This window comes from Oryctolagus cuniculus, chromosome 14 (assembly GCF_964237555.1).
Source record: "Oryctolagus cuniculus chromosome 14, mOryCun1.1, whole genome shotgun sequence".
In the NCBI taxonomy this organism is placed as follows: Eukaryota; Metazoa; Chordata; class Mammalia; order Lagomorpha; family Leporidae; genus Oryctolagus; species Oryctolagus cuniculus.
The window spans coordinates 81668065-81687618 of NC_091445.1; the positions used below are offsets into that span (position 1 = coordinate 81668065).

General features: G+C 44.0%; 1 protein-coding gene across 5 annotated transcripts in view; it reads right to left on the minus strand.

Annotated features, from left to right (window-relative positions):
- The window catches only part of ELOVL7 (ELOVL fatty acid elongase 7), a 103360-nt gene that overhangs the window by 63949 nt on the left and 19857 nt on the right, over nt 1-19554 (minus strand). The window contains exon 2 of one of the 5 annotated variants that reach the window (XM_051853763.2): nt 13901-13972. The exons of 3 other annotated variants lie outside the window; for them this stretch is intronic. The gene's annotated coding sequence lies outside the window, so the exon portion shown is untranslated. Of the gene's footprint in view, nt 1-13900; nt 13973-16592; nt 16727-19554 lie in introns of those variants that run through there. One more of the 5 variants, XM_008262256.4, reaches the window with a different exon arrangement.

The following is a 19554-nucleotide window of genomic DNA, read 5'->3' on the forward strand; positions in this document are numbered from 1 at the left end:
TTACCACATCACTTCATTCCTTCCCAAGCAGGGGTGAAAGCAGGGGCTGCGTTCTGCCTCCTACCCAGAGGGCACCAATGTTTGAGCTCCAAAATGAAAACCCATCACTGCCAAGGGAGCCACCCTCCAGCCAATCCACACTTTTGAATGTGAGACTCTAAAAGCGAACTTATTTCCCTTTGGGGAGCGCACCAGCAGATGGAGGACCTCTCTCTCCCTCTCTCTCCCTCTCTCTCTCTCTCTCTCCCTGTAAGTCTGCCTTTCAAATAAGTAAATAAATCTTTTTTAAAAAGTAGATTAAAAAAGAATAAAGATCAGGAACTGAGAAGATTCTGTCAAATTTTGCCTTCCTCTGCACTTCATTTTCCAGTCTAGCTTCAGCTTTGAGGTTCACTTGCTAAAGTATGAAGCCCTAGGCCTGCAGCCTCGGCATCTCATTTAAGTCCCAGCTGCTCCGCTTCCAACCCAGCTCCCTGCTAATGCGCCTAGGACAGCAGTGAAGGATGGCCCAAGACCTTGGGCCCCTGCACCCACATGTGAGACCCAGAAGAAGCTCCTGGCTCCTGGCTCCTGGCTTGGATCAGCACAGCTCCAGCCGTTGTGGCTGGAAGCCCTCTCTCTCTCTCTCTCTCTCTTTCTCTCTCTGTCTGCCTCTGCCTATAACTCTGTCTTTCAAATAAATAAAATAAATCAAGGTACTGAAATTTGGTACTGCTCCACACAAAATTAACCAGAAACACACTTCTTGCTCTTACTAATATAAATTTCCTCAGACTTTAATGTGTTTTTCCATCTCAATAGTAAATAGAAAGATGGAGGATCACAAAGCCTACTGAATTCATAATTAGCCAAAGTGCCCATAAAAACATTTCCTCACCCTTTACTTTATATCACTAATTTGATCAAACCTAAATCCAGCACATATCTAAAAAACTTTTAAGTGACATAAAAGCTATGAAAAAAAAAATTGACACAAATAAATTGCAAACTCTCAGAGTAATTAAGGCGTAATGGCATCATTTGTTTCTTGGTTTGTTGAAGTTGAAGGCAGAGAGAGACAGGTGGAGAGAAGGGTAGGGTGGGGGTGAGGGTTGAAGGCTGACTCCAGGAGCCAGGAATTCAGTCCAGGTATCCCATGTGGGTGGCAAGAACCCAGTTACTTGAGCCAACACTTGCTACTTCCAGTGATCCACATTAGGAGGAAGCTGGAATTAGGAGCTGGAGCAGAGTATTGACGCCAGGCACTCCAATTGGGATGTGGGAGTCTCAGCCACTAGGCCAGCTGTGTGCACCGTCTTTTGAGAGTATCTTAATACAGAGATGTTAACCATCTGAACACGTTTCCAAGTGCCAGACAGCCACACAGATGAAGATATGGGTCTGAAGCAGTAATCTTGTCATTCGGAACTTCGTTCTGATAACTTTATCATCTCAGGTAATCAATCAGCCCTTGTCCTGACTGTTGATGTACAATTTAATACTTTATCCCTTTTAGTATTTTTTTTTGTTCTACTTAATACTATTGGTTGAACTCTGTAATCAACACACATTTATTCTTTTTTATTTTTTTGTTTTTTTGACAGGCAGAGTGGATAGTGAGAGAGAGAGACAGAGAGAAAGGTCTTCCTATTTGCCATTGGTTCACCCTCCAAATGGCCGCCACGGCTGGCGCACTGCGGCCGGCGCACTGTGCTGATCAGAAGGCAGGAGCCAGGTGTTTCTCCTGGTCTCCCATGGGGTGCAGGGCCCAAGGACTTGGGCCATCCTCCACTGCCTTCTCGGGCCATAGCAGAGAGCTGGCCTGGAAGAGGAGCAACCGGGAAAGAATCCGGTGCCCCAACCGGGACTAGAACCCGGTGTGCTGGCGCTGCAAGGCGGAGGATTAGCCTATTGAGCCATGGCGCCGGCCAGCACTTATTCTTAGGTGTTGAAATTTAACTGAAAAGTGATCCCTGTTAAATATAAGAGTGGGAATAAGAGAGGGAGGAGATGTACAATTTGGGACATACTCAATCGACTTGCCCCAAATGGTGGAGTTAGAAATGTGCCAGGGGATTCCAATACAATCCCATCAAGATTGCATGTACCAATGCCATCTCACTAGTCCAAGTGATCAATTTCAGTTCACAATTGATCACAGTGATAGGTCTAAGAGTCAAAGGGATCGGCCGGCGCCGCGGCTCTCTAGGCTAATCCTCCGCCTAGCGGCGCCGGCACACGGGGTTCTAGTCCCGGTCGGGGCGCCAGATTCTGTCCCGGTTGCCCCTCTTCCAGGCCAGCTCTCTGCTGTGGCCAGGGAGTGCAGTGGAGGATGGCCCAGGTGCTTGGGCCCTGCACCCCATGGGAGACCAGGAAAAGCACCTGGCTCCTGCCATCGGATCAGTGCGGTGCGCCGGCCGCAGCGCGCCGGCCGTGGCGGCCATTGGAGGGTGAACCAACGGCAAAGGAAGACCTTTCTCTCTGTCTCTCTCTCTCACTGTCCACTCTGCCTGTCAAAAAAAAAAAAAAAAAAAAGAGTCAAAGGGATCACACAAACAAGACTAGTGTCTGCAAATACTGATAGAATAAAAAAGGGAGAGAATGATCCAACATGGGAAGTGGGATACACAGCAGACTCGTAGAATGGCAGATGTCCTAAACAGCACTCTGGCCTCAGAATCAGCCCTTAAGGCACTCGGATCTGGCTGAAGAGCCCATGAGAGTATTTTAGGCATGGAAAGCCAAGACACTCTGGCCAAAAAAAAAAAAAAAAAAAAAAAACTAAATGAAAGGTCTCTGCGAGTGAGATCCCAGTAGAAAGAACAGGCCATCAAAGAAGGAGGTACCTTTCTCTGAAGGGAGGAGAGAACTTCCACTTGACTATGACCTTGTCTAAATAAGATTGAAGTCAGCGAACTCAAGAGGCTTCCATAGCCTTGGAAACATATGACTAGAGCCTAGGGAGATTTCTGATGCCATAAACAAGAGTGTCAAGTTGTTAAGTCAACAACAGGCGTCACTGTGTACTCACTCCTTATGTGGGATCTCTGTCCTTAATGTGTTGTCCAATGTGAATTAATGCTATAACTAGTACTCAAACAGTATTTTACACTTTATGTTCTGTGTGGGTGCAAACTGATGAAATCTTTACTTAATATATACTAAATTGATCTTCTGTATGTAAAGATAATTGAAAATGAATCTTGATGTGAATGGAATGGGAGGAGGGCGTGGGAGATGGGAGGGGTGCAGGTGGGAGAGAAGTTATGAGGGGGAAAAAGCCATTATAATCCATAAACTGTACTTTGGAAAAATATATTTACTAAATAAAAGTTTAAAAAAAATTGGAAAAATGGAAAAAAAAAAGAAGCAGTAATCTTGTCATTCGGAACTTTGTTCTGATAACTTCATCATCTCAGGTAATCAATCATGACATAAAAATGTAGTGCTGCCACTAAATCACACCATTTAAACCACAAAAATTCACCTTTTCTCTTTTCCTTTTCCCCACCTTCCACCTAACAGACAAGAAATTATTTATATTTCAAACAAAATATTTATATATAGACATAATTTATTTATTTGAGAGATGGAGAGATCTTCCATCCATTGCTTCACTGCCCAAATGCCCACCATAGCTGGAAGTGGGCCAGGTTGAAGTGGGCAGCTGGGAACACATCCAGGGTCTTCCACGTATGTGGCAGGAGCCCAGTCACTTGAGCCCCACTGCTGCCCCCAGGTTCTGCATTAGCAGGAAGCTGGAGTCCTGAAAGGAGCTGGGTACTGAGCCCAGGTATTCTAACATGAGATGTGGACATCTTAACCAACGTCTCTCTTTTTCTAATTTTTATTAATATAAAGAGAACAAAGTTCCTGTATTTCTTGGTATAATTCTAAGATAACCATATTACCCATCTCCCGCACCCCTACCTCAATTCCCCTCCTTCCTTCCTTTTTTCTTTTTTATAACTTTTGCAAAAACACAATTTCAATCCACTCTATAATCACAGGCTTAATGCACCACTCACCATGATATGCAACCAGTAAAAAGTAGAAAGACTGCAGTTCCACAGGAGAATAAACAAGAGCTAAAAACAACCAGTATCTTAACTGCTAGGCCAGACGTCCACCCTCAGAACAATATTAATTGGACTTCTTCAATCAACTAAACCATAGAATTTATTTCTCCAAATAAAATGTAGGAATATAACCTTAAATCATGCTTATTAATAGGCGTGTTCCTCTTACAAATCTCTCACTCAAACATCACTTGTGAGGTTCTTACAAGACTGAGTTATGCTTTTAAGGATGGTAACACTTTCAATTAGCTCTGTAAAATCTCCTCCCCAAGTCACCCTTCTTATGACCCTAGCCCTCCTTTATTTTATGAGAATATTTCTATGTTTACCTAGTCTCAATCTAAGATAAATCTTCAAAAATAATCATCAAAAATGAGAAAAATAAATAATAAAATCTTGGGGCCAGTACTACGGCACAGTGGGTTAAAAAGCCACCTGTAGAATTCCAGTTTGAGTCCCAGCTGCTCTACTTCCAATCCAGTTCCCTGTTCATCCTTCCAGGAAAGTAGCGGATGATGGCCCAAGTGTTTGGACCCCTGCCACACATGTGGGAGACCTGGATGGAGTTCCAGGCTCCTGGCTATGACCTGGTCCAATCCCAGCCATTGCAGTCATTTGAGGAGTAAACCAGTGGATGGAAGATCTCCCTCTGTCTTAATCTTTGTCATTGTCTTTTGTCTTTCCTTGTCTCTTTCTCTCTCCCTCTCTCTGCCTTTCAAATAAAAAACAATCTTAAAATAATAAAAATCTTGAAGAAAACAGAAGAGTATAAAGTCATAAAGGTATCCTTGTGATGAGTGTACAATATAGAACCAAACATAGAATTTGGTATACATTTAATTTTCATCAAAAAAGCAGCATTAAGATAATAAAAAGTTAATTCATTGTAACCTATATTGTTAAATCAATAGTGAAAGCATCTCTCCAGGCTGGAGAAGACCAGCTGTTACACTTAATTGGAAAAAACAAAGAGGCATGTGACATCAAAATAAGGGCGTGGGATTGTCTTCGGTTGACATGACACACTGTGATTCAGCAAGGTGGGGATTCTGGACCACGGCTTCTCTCAGGGATGCTAGATGGAGGGTGTGGCCCTCCTGAGATAGCCATCTTGCTTCATTAGAGGTGTTCTCTCTCACTAGAGCCGTACACAAAGGTTAGGCACCTCCCTCCTGCTAAGCTTGCCTTCTGCGTTCTTCCCCTGCAGTCCCACATTAGTCCCTTTCCTTCCCAAGCCTTGACCTTGGCTTTCAGACTCAGCACTCCTCTGACTGGCCTCATGACCACCCAGCAAGGGCTGCCACATGCAGCTGCCGAGCTGGTCCTTTTCTGCACACTCCTGCACTGCGATCTTCCTCTTCTTGATCCTTGATATTTCTTTTTCTTTTTATCTACTTTCTTGTACTTCTAGAAGAATGACTCCCACATCTACCCAATCTTTCACCTATGCCAGAGTCTGTTACTTCCAACTGCTAATAAACTGCTTAAGGAATCCTAATCCCAAAAGCAATTCCCCTTGCCCAACTTCAATTGCCAGCCACTGGGCTTCCCTATCCAACACCTCCACCAATCATTAATGACTTGCCTTTTCTTTCGATTCAAAACACTGGAATCATCTCTGCCTGTGCTCTTTGACCTCAGACCTTGGGAATATTAAAAAGTCCTCTAACTTTTCTTAGAGGAAAGCTTCTCCCAAGATTCTCACTGCTAAAAACCAGCAACTCACTTCACACCTTTATTACTACAGCGGCACCTAGATAACTTCTGCCTCTACTCTTACATCCTTTAAATCCGTGTTTAGGGTTAATCTTACTACCATAAAAAGGAAATCATCCTAAAATACTACTTTCCTCATCTTTTCCCCTCCCCAAGAACATACAGTGACTCCCTATTATCAATCACACCAAATTCAAGTTCTCGGCTCCATTATCTGACTTGACTTTCCCCATTCACATTGACTTCCCAGCATCCCCTACCACACCCTAGTATTTTGTTTGTTTGTTTATTTAATGAGCATAAATTTCCAAAGTACAGCTTATGGACCACAATAGCCTCCTCCCCCCATATCTTCCCTCCCATCCACAACGCTCCCCTCTCCCACTCCCTCTCCCCTTCCCCTTCACATCACGATTAATTTTCAATTATCTTTATATACAGAAGATCAGTTTAGCATACATTAAGTAAAGATTTCCACATTTTGCTCCCACACAGAAACACAAAGTGTAAAATACTATTTGAGTACTAGTTATAGCATTGATTAAACACCTAAGAGTAATTGTGTATTAATTACAGAGTTCAACCAATAGTTTTAAGTAGAATATAAAATGCATCTTTTGTATTGTTGTGGCTTCCCCCCGACCTCCCTCCCTCCCGTGGCCCTCCCCTCACCCACTTCCTCTCCTATACCACCCTTCATCACGTTTCATTTTCAATTGCCTTCATATACTGAAGATCAACTTAGTATATACTAAGCAGGGATTTCAACAGGTTGCACTCACACAACCGAACCAGGTATAGGGTATTGTTCGACTAGTAGTGTTGTTTTTGAGTTTCATAGATAAACATATTAAGGACAGAGATCCTGCGTGGGGAGCATGAACCCAGTGATTCCCGTTGTTGATTTAACAATTGGCACTCTTATTTATGACGTCAGCAATCACCCGAGACTCTTGCTATGAGCTGTCTAGGCTATGGAAGCCCCTTGAGTTCACCAACTCTGAATTTGTTTAGTCAAGGCCGTATCACAGTGGAGGTTCCTTCCTCCCTTCAGAGAAAGGCGCCTCTCTCCTTGATGGCCTGATCCTTCTGCTGGGGTGTTGTTCACCAGGATCCTTCATTTAGATTGTTTTTTGCCACCGTGTCATACCACACCCTAGTATTAAAATCTTTTCTTCCCCCTCAGTAACTCTTTCTTGTCTGTTTGCTTCCCTGCCTCCCAACCCCTAAAGTCATTTGTTGTTGTTTGTTTTTGTTCTTACCACATTTTTTTTTCTGCTAATAGAAACTAGGATTTGGGACACTTCGGATGGCGCTTGTGAGAAGACCGCTTGTCCAGTTGTAGTACATAAGGATGTGTGAAGAGGAGAAGCAGCAGAGAAAACCGGACAGGTAGACTGGGGCTGGCCAAGGAAGCTCCCTAAGTGCGGTGTGTCACATCACAATCTTGTCTCGTAGAGGGTTAGCACTCGGGCGAAAACGCGGAAACAACTGTGAAATGATGGCAAAGCCCAAAGAAGTAAAACAAAATACTGAGCCCTCCCTTGTGGCCACAACGTACAAGATTTGCAAGAACAGACACTTCCTGCCATGGGAAGGCTGCCACTGTGTGCCTCAGATGAAAGCGGTTCCTCTGCTTTCATAAATTATCCAAGAGGTTCAAAGGCAAGGCAGCAACAAATACAAGCTTGGCAAAGCGACTGCTCTGACAAAGGTCAGAAAGACTTTTGTCAGCAGCCCAAATCAACCTGTGCCAACCTGGACTGTTCATTATTGGGGGTTCTGGAAATTCAAAGGCTGTCTTGATTAAAGGTTTTCTAGTTGGTGGTTCAGAATAGAATATCATGTTAATGAAGAGTTCGTAGAAGTAATCAAATCTGTGAAATGGGTCATCCGAAGCTTAAGCAGAAAATCGTGAGGTCAACCACAGAGGCCGGGCAGCTTTCCTGCCCCGCCACAGCAGTCACCGGGAGCACTGCTCACAAACGGGAGGTGTTCCCGACCCCGGGAGCAGATGTGAGGGAGCTTTCCTGAAGAAAGGCGCTGGCCTGATACACACAGGCAGTTCAATCTCCTGACAGCAACTGTGTGCTCTGTTTCCTGAGACGAGCCATCAGAGATACTTCCCAAGCTATCCAAGGGAATAAGAGCCCCACCCGCCCAATGAAGGCGGGAAATCAGGTGCTGTCCTGGGTGCTCCTACGAAAGAGGCACATTATTTTACAGATAAGGAAACCGAACCTCAGAGAAGCCAGTCGCTGGGGCCAGTGCTGTGGCATAGTGAGTAAAGCCGCCACCTGCAGTGCCAGCATCCCATGCAGGCACTAGTTCAAGTCCTGTCTGCTCCGCTTCTGATCCAGCTCTCTGCTTTGGCCTGGGAAAGCAGTAGAAGATGGCCCAAGTCCTCGGGCCCCTGTACCTGTGTGGGAGAAGCTCCTGGCTCCTGGCTTCAGATCGGCCCAGCTCCGGCCGTTGTGGACTTGGGGAGTGAACCAGTGGATAGAAGACCGACCTCTCTCTCTCTGCCTCTGCCTCTCTCTAACTTTGTCTTTAAGTAAATAAATAAATCTTGAAAAAAAGAAGTCAGTTGCTTCAGAGGACCAGGTTATTAAGTTGCACAGCCTGTGCTCAAGGTTCAACAGGACGCTGGTCTATGCTCCTCCGCACTGCAGAGAGCTTCCCAGTGCAAGGGTGCTAAGAGGAGCAGGAAGTGAAACAGACTTGGTCGATCGACCAGCATTTATTAACACCATGGCAGGCCCAATGCTGGAGATGCAAAAGGGGACCAGACAACCACTGCATACTCACTAGGATGGCTATAATTAAACACACAGACAATGACAAGTGTCGGTGAGAAATGGGAACACTCTTACATGGCTGATGGAATTGCAAAATGGTAGTCACTGTAGAAAAATATTTGGCAGCTCCTCAGAAAGTAAAGTAGAGTTACCTTCTTCTTCCTCTTCTTTTTAAAGATTTACTCTGGAAGACAGATTTAGAGAGGGGGAAAGACAGAGAGACAGGTCTTCTATCCACTGGTTCACTCCCCAAAAGGCCGCGACAGCCAGGGCTGGGCCAGGCCGAAGCTAGGGACCAGGAGCTTTCTCCCGGTCTCCCACATGGGTGCAGGGGCCCAAGGACTTGGGCCATCCTCCACTGCTTTCCCAGGTGCACTAGCAGGGAGCTGGATCAGAAGTGGAGCAGCCCCAGCGGCGATATGGGATACTGGCATTGCAGGTTACAGCCCAACTCTCTGCACCACAGCATCAGCCCCTAGAGTTACCCTAGAATTCTAAGAACTGAAAACATGTCTACACAAAGACTTGCATGTGAAAGTTCATGGCTGCTTTATTCATAATAGTCAAAAATAAGAATAAAGATAAATGTCCATCAACAATTAAGTATGGCATAGTCATAAAATACTATTCAGCAATAAAAAGGAATTAAGTACTAAGTTGTACTAAAATATAGAAGAATCGTGAAAACATTACAGTAAGTAAAAGAAGTTGCATAAGATTGCATATGCTTTTATTTATATGAAATTCCAAAACAGGCAACTCCATACAGACAGAAAGTACACTGGTGATCACTCCGGTCCAGAGAATTGAGGGTGTAGATGGTAGAAGGGAAGTGATTGCTAATGGGTTTTAGCTTTCTTTTAGGAAGGATAAAAATGTTCTCAAATTAACTGTGGTTGATGGCTCTACAAACATACTAAAATGCATTGGACTGTACACTTTAAATTTGTGAAATGTTTAGGATGTGAATTATATCCCCATAGTTTTTAAAAAGTAGACTAGACAGAGTGCTTGCCTTCTTAGAGGTTGCAAATAGCTATACTTTATAGCATATGCTCTAGGATAGCAACGAACCTAGAGCACTTTAGCAGCAAAGTGGGATGGGAGGGTGGACGTCAAGAGAACCTTCCTGAAGGAAATCACATCTGAACAGACCATCCAAAGGATAATTAGGAGCTAAGCTGGTAGAAAAGATACATTATCCTGCCACACCCCAAATGTAACCTGGGAATATCTAATAAGAGAGGCTAATCCAATAAATCCTAGCAGTGCCTGATTATTTAAGAATAATATGAGGCTGGCATTGTGGCATAGCCTGCAACACCTGCATCCCATGTGGGTGCAGGTTCATGTCCCAGCTGCTCCACTTCCAACCCAGCTCCCTTCTGATGGCCTGGGAAAACATCAAAAGATTGCCAAAGTACTTGGGCCCTTGCCACCCATGTGGGAGACCTGGAAGAAGTGCCTGGCTCCAGCTTGGCCCAACACTGCTGGCCATCTGGGGAGTGAACCAGTAGATGGAAGATCTCCCTCTGTCTCTCCCTCTCTCTAACTTTGACTTTGAAACAAATAAATTAATGTTAAAAAGAAAAAAAGAAGAATCAGACTGACCTTTAAACCTGAGGTGGCTTCTAGTTCACATTATTGCTATTATCTCGAGTCTAACATGTAGAAAAGTCTCAAAAAAGAACAAAAGTAGATAGCAATAGGAAGTTGAGATTCCTAAGTGGAATGAATCTCCTAATTAAGGGCCAAATCTACAAGCATCAATCAACCATCTTTACAGATTGAACATGAAGAGAGCTGCCCATTCTATGGCCTGGGAGTAAAAGAGAGCCAGCCTACTGACAACTGGGTGACACCCTTCATATAAATAAGAAATAATTTTGAATTTACTGTAAATAAGCTTCAGCAAGATGTGAGAGCTTTGTTAAACGAGGAAAAGTGATACAAATGTAATTGCAAACTGTAAGGCAGAGGTGCCCGCAAAGCCACCAAAGCACAGCTGGTGACGTCATCACCAGGGTTTTCGGGAGCTACCGGGAAGGCAGTTGTGAATGAAGGTTTTTTTTTAATATATATAATATTTTTATTTATTGGAAAGTCAGAGTTCAGAGAGAGGGAGAGACAGAGAGATTTTCCACCCACTAGTTCACTCCCCAGATGGCTACAGTGACTTGAGCTGAGCCACATCGGAGCCAGGAGCCAGGAACCAGGAGCTTCTACTAGGTCTCCCATGTGGGAGCAAGGGCCCAAGCAATTGGGCCATCTTCCACTGCTTTCCCAGGCACATTAGTAGGGAGCTGGATTGGAGGTGGAGCAGCTGGGACTTGGACCTGAGCCATCCCTAATGGGATGCCAGTGTCACAGGCGGTGACTTAACTTGCTAGGCCACAATACCACCCTGCGAATGAAGGTTTTAAAAGACAGAATCATCTCTAGAGAGTAGAACAGGATTAGTCATGAAATTTTTGCTTTTGTTTTAGGAAACAACCTTCTCACTTAGACCTGGATCCCCTGAGCAGAATCACCCTCCTCTACATTTGCTCAGTTTTGGCTTTGTCTGCATATATGACCAGTTTTAAATAAATGACTTGGACTCTAGTTTATGAACTAGTTTCTTGGGTATAGCTGGCTTTGCATAAACTCACTGGCCCCGAAGAACATACTCCTCCCCACCAAAAGACACCATATACGTAACTTAAATCTTAAGTATCACAACTGACCAGACTGAGATCTGTCCATAAAGATTCTACAAGGTACCTCTTTCCAACAGAAATGATCAAAGTCATCTGGAGGACCTACCTTGCTACACCAGTAATTATGAACCCTAGACAGAAAATTCAGAGCTGGACACCACTTCATCCCCTCTCCATATCCCCATTTATTTCTTCTAAAAAGCCCTTGTCCTACGAAAAACATCACATGGACTCCACGGAAGCTCTGAAAGTTAGGAAACTGTAAAAGAACCCAACAGAGTATACAAACTGACAGCCCAAAAGTCAAAGCACAGAATTTTAAGTGGTGGTCTTTAAATGTATGCTAATGTAATAAAGTGAAATCAAGATAGTAATAGTCTTCATTTCACTTTATTATATCAGCATACAATTAAAGACCACTGCTTAAAAAGCCTACATGACTTGCCCTAACAAGTATGATTTTAATTGGATTAATAAATTTCTAGCATGTTTTTCCTCTAAATAACCCACATGAAAATACTTATCATTCTTTAAATGTTTTTGTTCCTTCTCTTCTATATGGGAGCATAAAAATATGGAAAATACCAGCAAGATTAAACAAACAAATAAACATGTATCTAGAATCAGATAGCTGAGAGAGAATTCATGAATTACATAAATCTACCCCTAAATTCAGATAACTAAATAAGCAGATGAGAGTATTTTATTTTTCTTTTTTTTTCCTTTTTATTTATTTATTTATTTATTTGACAGGCAGAGTGGACAGTGAGAGAGAGAGAGAGACAGGGAGAAAGGTCTTCCTTTGCCGTTGGTTCACCCTCCAATGGCACCGCACTGATCCGAAGTCAGGAACCAGGTGCTTCTCCTGGTTTCCCATGCAGATACAGGGCCCAAGCACTTGGGCCATCCTCCACAGCACTCCCTGGCCACAGCAGAGAGCTGGCCTGGAAGAGGGGCAACTGGGACAGAATCCGGAGCCCTGACCGGGACTAGAACCCAGTGTGCTGGCGCCGCAAGACAGAGGATTAGCCTATTGAGCCACGGCGCCAGCTTGAGCGAGTATTTTATTTTTCTTGAGCATTACTCAGAGTGACGTCAGTAAAACTTACAGAAGTCATCTGTCTTGGCTCTTTCATCTAAAAGCAGGAATGTAAAATGGATTTGTTATAAACCTCAAGATATACGACCAAATCTATTAAAATTATATCAAAGAGGCCAGTACTGTGGCTTATTGGGTAAAGCTGCTGCCTGCAGTGCTGGCATCACATATGGGAGCCAGTTCGAGTCCCAGCTGCTCCACTTTTGATCCAGCTCTCTGCTATGGCCTGGAAAAGCAGTAGAAGATGGCCCAAGTGCTTGGACCCCTGCACCTCTGTAGGAGACCCGGAAGAAGCTCCTGGCTTCTGGCTTCAGATCGGCACAGCTCTGGCCATTGCAGCCAACTGGGGAGTGAACCAGCAGATGGAAGACTCTCTCTCTTGCTCTGCCTCTCCTTCTCTCTCTGTGTAACTCTGTCTTTCACATAAATAAATAAACCTTTAAAAAAATAAATAAATTATATCAAAAGCCTTTATGTTTGCTAATACAGAGATGGAACTGAAGAAATAGATCGTAATCTAAAAGTTATGGAAGTTTTGTTTTGTTTTGTTTTGTTTTAAGATTTTATTTATTTGGGAGGCAGAGTTACAGAGAGAGGGAGAGACAGAGAGGTTGGTCTTCCATCCGCTGGTTCACTCCCAAAATGGCTGCAACGGCCAGAGATGGACTGATCCAAAGCCAGGAGCCAGGAGCTTCTTCCCAGTCTCCCATGTGGGTAAGGGGCCCGAATACTAGGCAGAGGCTTAGCTTACTACACCACAGTGCCAGCAGAGGCTCAGCTTACTACGCCACAGTGCCAGCCCCTAGTTATGGTGGTTTATATCTCAAGTGAATGCAGTAGGAAGATTCGTAGTCTAGACCTGGGGCATGTACTGGAATGGATTGGAAACACTGATCACAAGACCAGAAACAAAGTCTGAGCTCTGCCAACTTGCTCTATGACCTGAGAGCAGGGCAACCTTAATCTTTTTATCTACAAAATGGGGATAATATTTGTCCCTCAGATGGGTTCTGTGGGGATTAATTGTATGGTTAACCTTAAGCACTAGATACTTTGATTACTTTACCTTAATATACTGGGATTAACAAGCTAAGATAAACTCCTGGAGAGCATGAAATAAATGTTTTTCACCTGTACCCCAGCACAACCCACAACAACACAAAGTCAATTATAGACAAATGGGCCAAATTATACCCTAAGAGGATTTTGAAACAAGTCCAGCACTGGCCAGCTCAACATGTGTCTCTTGGAAAAACATACATCAATGCCATGGCAGATTCTATTCCAACTGTGATAGTTTAAATATTTAAGAAATCAACCAGTTATAAAGAGAAATTCAGCACATGACTGATATACATGCATTTTAAATTGCTGGGGAAAGTATGGATTATTCAATAAATGATGTTCTGACCAATTGTTAGCAAATCAGGAAAAAATTTTAAAACAAAAACAAGCCCTGTAATCTTTACCTCAAATCAAAATATATTTCAGATGAATCAAATAAACAGAAAAATTAAATAACAAAAATACCTGATGGCTGGGGGAAGCTGAGTAAAGGGTATATAAGATTTCTCCATGCTCCTGTTGCAACCTCCTTTGAATCTATAGTTATTTTAAGATAAAAAGTAAAAAGAAAACTTGATGAATCTGAGATAATTATTTTATAACACTGGAATGAGGAGGGCCTTTCCAACTATGACACAAAGCACTGACATCACAGAGGAATTAAAATAACCGCCTAAAATAAAACATCTGTACATGTCAGAAGCCTCTGCCAACAAATTGAAAAAAATACCATCAATTTAAGAGCAAATGAACAAAAGGTAAATACAGTTTATAAAAAAGAAAGCAAATTCAAACAGCTTTAAAACATACAAAAGATGTTCAACTTTACTCATTAAGGTGACAAATGAAAATTTAAATTAGAGGGAAATATCATTTTTACTTACCAGACTAGCCAAGACTACAAAGCTGATAACACACTTAGTGGGCCAAGGTGTGAAGACACAGGTACCTTCATGTTTTGCTGGGGGGGGGGGGGGATGTGAACTGATATAACCACTATAGGAGGGAGTTGGCAACCCCTGCCCCTCCTGTTACGCATGTTCCCAGTGAACTGGACCACTACTCGGACCACACAGCAGAAACTGCAACCCGTCCCTAAATCCCACTGACCCCTCAAGACTGAACTGTCTTAGCGATGGTTCACCCATTTTCTCCCCAACCTCTAATGCTAATTCTTCCCTTTTCAAATCTTACCTGGACTACTGCAATGACCTTGCAACCAACTTTTCTGACTCAATAGCCACCCAATTTCTACCATGCCATTAGAGCCATCTTCCAAGGATGAAGTCAATCATGCTGTGGTCCACTCAAAATCCTTCAAAGACTGCCTAATTAAAGCCTAATTCCTTGGTTACCCTTAACGCTCTCCTAAGTTTTATTAGGGCAAAAACTGTGTTAGCTTCTAATCTCGGTGGCATAGTTCAGTCTCAAAAAGTATTTGCTGAATGAATCACTAATCTTTCTTTTTTTTCAATATTTTTTTTTTGACAGGCAGAGTTAGTGAGAGAGAGAGAGAGAGAGAGAGAGAGAGAGAGAAAGGTCTTCTTTTTCTGTTGGTTCACCCCCCAAATGGCCGCTACAGCCGGCGCACTATGCCGATCCGAAGCCAGGAGCCAGGCGCTTCCTCCTGGTCTCCCATGCGGGTGCAGGGCTCAAGGACCTGGGCCATCCTCCACTGCACTCCCTGGCCACAGCAGAGAGCTGGCCTGGAAGAGGGGCAACCGGGACAGATTCCGGCGCCCCGACAGGGACTAGAACCCGGTGTGCTGGCGCTGCAGGAGGAAGAATAGCCTATTGAGCCGCAGCGCCAGCCTGAATCACTAATCTTAACACCACTGTACTTTTTTTTTCCTTAGATAATGTCGGTATCAGAAATGCTTGGTGGGCTTGTTAAGACACATATTGTTGTACCTAAAAAATTTGTGTGTGTGTGTGTGTGTGTGTGTTTTAAAGATTATTTATTTGAAAGTCAGGGTTACAGAGAAAAGGAGACACAGAGACAGAGATATGTTCCATTCGCTGGTTCACTCTCCAAATAGCTGCAACGGACAGGGCTGGGCCAGGCCAAAGCCGGAAGCTAAGAGCTTCATCCTCGTCTCCCACATGGGTGGAGGACGCCAAGTACTTGGACTGTATTCCGTTGTGTGTGCTTAATCCGCTGCACAACGTCCAAGGCCACAGCGCCCAAAGGCTTTGTAACCTTAGCTTTTGCCGTAGAGCAATCCCTTTCCAGTATGTCCTGCTATCCTCAGTCCTGGCAGTCCCAAACTGTTCCACCTTCCCTCTCTATCTATGTCCCATTTTCTCTCAGTGACTAAAATGCCGTGACCACCTGGGTGGCAAGAATTTTTAAGATTCGATCTTCTCTGATAGGCTTTCTGTTCCTCTTACAGCTCAACCATTCTGGCAAGTTGCTTGGTCTCTTCTGAGTCCCTGATGTCAGCCGATCCCTCCTCTACCATGGCATGTACAGTAAACCCTCCCATAGAGTACCACTCAAAGGTGGCCTGTCAATTGGTGCTGATGTGCTTGGTTTACTACAAGTTTAGTACAAGATGAGCCCTGAAATCAAGTGTAAGCTTTAGAAGGATATTCTTACAGCAAGTCCCACTGGTGTGACATACAAGTACGTGATACTTGTTTAACAAGGCACAGGCCAGTTCGGGTGTTGCTGCACTTGTAGGGTGAATCACATGTGGTGCAACCTGCATATTCATCGTGTGCAACTGGACCTTTTATAGATCCATGACAGAGCAAAGGCAAGCTACTAAAAAAACTCAAGTAGCACACCACCACAGATACTGGGAGAAGCACCACTCTAATACCCCCAGGAGTGTTCCCCTTTCAGGAACGCTCTTTGCTCCATGGGATGAAGTACGCGTCCAGTACTTATCAGTGAATAAACGATAAAGATGTGAATGATAAGAAGACTTCACGGAAGATATGAGATCTGAGCTCCGACTTAGTGAATGGCCATCTTTGGGGTAAGATGACAGGCAGATGTACTGAGGAAGGAGCGCAAATGAAGAACAGTGTGAAAAGGTACTGCAAAGATGATTAGGAAACGTTCATAGATGAATTCTTTTGCAGAAGTTCAATACCTAAAAGAAGTAGACAGCTCACTGAAGTCCTCCCACCCTGGAAACCCCAAGCTTACCACAGCAGAATCCCTCAGTGGAGAATCCAAAAGCCTCAGCTACAGGCAAATGCGAACAGGTGAGTGAGGGAGGCCACCAGCTAGGATTTCACTGCAATCAGACCAATGAGAACTCATCAAAGGCCTCAATAAGGACAGCACAATCTGGTGATGTCTGGTGGTGACAGACAAAAAGTCAAGAATTATCTATGAGGCAATACAGGAAGGGCTTGATGATTCACTAGATAAGGATGAAAGTTTCTAGTTTGGTTTGGATGACTATGCTTATGGTGGTGCCAACAGATGAGATAAGCAATACTTAAGGAACAGGTTTAAGGAACAGGGGATTAGCAATCCAAGTGTGAGGAGGTGGTAGGACACTCAGATGTAGATGCTCAGCAGGCACTTGGCAGGAAAGTCGGGGCTGAAGACAGAACTTTTGGAAACTTTCGTATCTAGATGGTGACTAAAGCCACAATAATAAATGAATGAGAGAACAGTGGCCTAAGGGAAATCCCTTGGAGAATACTATGACTAAGGAGTGAGCTGAGGGAGGGAATCACACAGATGAAAAGGGAAGAGTCAGGAGACACAGGAGAATCGAAGATGTGTAGAATCACCAAGATGGACGTGGGGAATGTTCTGGGAATGGAGACAGTGTTGGCCCAGTCACAGGCATCAGAAAGATCCCATGTGGTAGAGCTGAATGAATTCCAAAGAAGTGAGCTAGTCTGGGAGCCCCTGTGACTTCAGGAGGGAAAAACGTTAAGCAGAGTGACGAGGCACGAGCCAAAACCTGAAGGCAGGTGAGGAGCAGAAGGCATGGAACAAGACGACTCTTTGAGGAGGCTGGTGAGGAGGCCAGGAGAGAGGCAAGGGATGCAAAAGGAAGCTTGCACATTCTGAAGGCGGTGACACTTTGAGTGTTTTTATAGTGAGGAGAAGAAAGAACAGAGAGAACAAGGAGCAACCGTGAAGGTGCAGAGGAGGACGTGGGCAGGGAGGTAAAGGAACCCTGGAGGGTGGCCTGTCCCGTCCTGGGGCAGGGGTGATGCTCCTCGTTCAACAAGGGAAACGAGATGCGTTAACATGGGAGGAGCCTTCCTCGGGGCTGTCTGGACGAGGGCTCTTCCCGTGTGCCCCATGGCTCTTCCCGTGGGCTGTAACTGCTGAACTGACCTGCCCATATGCAGCTCCAGATTGTAAGCACAGAAAGACAGCGACTGTATTTGTCCTGCTCATCTCTCTGTATCCATTGCCTGGCCCAGGCGCTGACACCATCGAGGCCCTAATCAACTGAGTAAAAGGAGGAGACCACAAGGAAAAAAATAATCACAGGGGATTCACCAAGAAAAGCTTTAATTTCTCTGGCAAAGTAGGAGGCGAGGTCAATCACTTAGGGTGATAAAATGGAGTTAGGTAGAGAGTGTTTAGAGAGTAGGGAAAGAACATGAAGGGGGTGAGAAATAAGACTCTTTCAAAAACAAGTTTAAAGCAGTGCTTCCAGTCTTGGTTGCACGTTAGAATTATCAAGAGAACAGAGAAGAAGTACTAATGTTTGTGTTGTATCCCAAAATTTCAGATTTAATTAACCTGGGCATTCAGATTTTTCTTTCTTTAAGTTTCTAGGAGATCATATTATGCAGCCACAGTGGAAAGCACTAAGGAACGTTGGTCAGGGTTTAACCGAAACTGGAAACCACAAGTGGATCGACTCACCATTTTACCCCATTTTCCACAATACCATTCAGCTGCCTGGCTATCCGCACAGAGAATAACTAGGATTCCTTTGAAGCCAGATAGCTATGGAAGTGAGACAAGAGTTAAGAGACTGAAGGAAAATAAGGTCTGTGACAGTGAAGACAGGGAGGTGTAAGAAAGCAAAGTCACAGGTTGTGCTTGAGGACGGGAAAGGAGAGCTAATTCTGTCTTCTCGGCCCATCTCCAGGTGATAAGGTTCAGAGATGAGCCATCCAACCAGGAGGTCACACAGAGGTCACCACAGTGGAATCCGATGGGGAACTTTTCGGCTGCTCACAGATTCACGTCTGAAAGGATCCGAGTCTCCCAGAGAAGCAGCAGGTGTGAGGACGGAGCAATGAAGCAGAGAACAGGACGACAAAGAAAGGCGAAGGGCAAAACCCAAGTGTGAGATGTTGGTGGAAAAGGAGGATTTTGTTTCATTTTTTTCCCCATGGGATTGAAAAAGTAGCAGTTTGATTCAAATACAATAATGGACAAATAGGGAATTCTGATAAGTTCTCTGTGACTATGGGAAAAACCTTCCACTTCCCTATCATCCCCTATAACAAATCCATCAGCAAATATTATCAACTCTATCTTCTAAATACATTCCAGAATCCAACATTTTCTCTATAATACTTATCTGGATAAGAAAAATACAGTTTCATTGAATATTGCTTCAGTGTAGGCCCCTCCAGTCACAGCCCCTTACAACAATGGATCAACATCATCAAACAGAAATTGCATGTAATGTGAGATTGAGACAATGGCTGCCCTGCAAAAGTAGTCTTACCAAATATTTGCAAATGTTTTTCTAGGTAAAAACAAAATGATTTTTATTTCTAGGAAATTTTATACAAGATATTCAGGTATCATGGATTTGCGTCTTTTTTTAAAAAATACTATTTATTTGTGAGGCAGAGATTCAGAAACAGAATTAGAAAAAACTTTCATCTGTTGGTTCACTTCCCAGATGTCCTCAACATCCGGGCAGGGGCAGGCTGAAGCTAGGAGCCTATGAATCCATCTAGGCCTCCCATATGGGTGGCAGGAACCTTAGCACCAGAGTCACCATCTGCTGCCTCCCAGACTGTGCAGTGTTAGGAAGCTGGACGTGGAAGCAGAACCAGGACTCGAACCCAAGCACTCCAACAGAGTATGTGGGTGTCCTTAACCCTATGCCAAATACCTGCCCCATGAATTTGCTTTTTGGTTGGATGAGTGGTGGTGGAGGCAACGG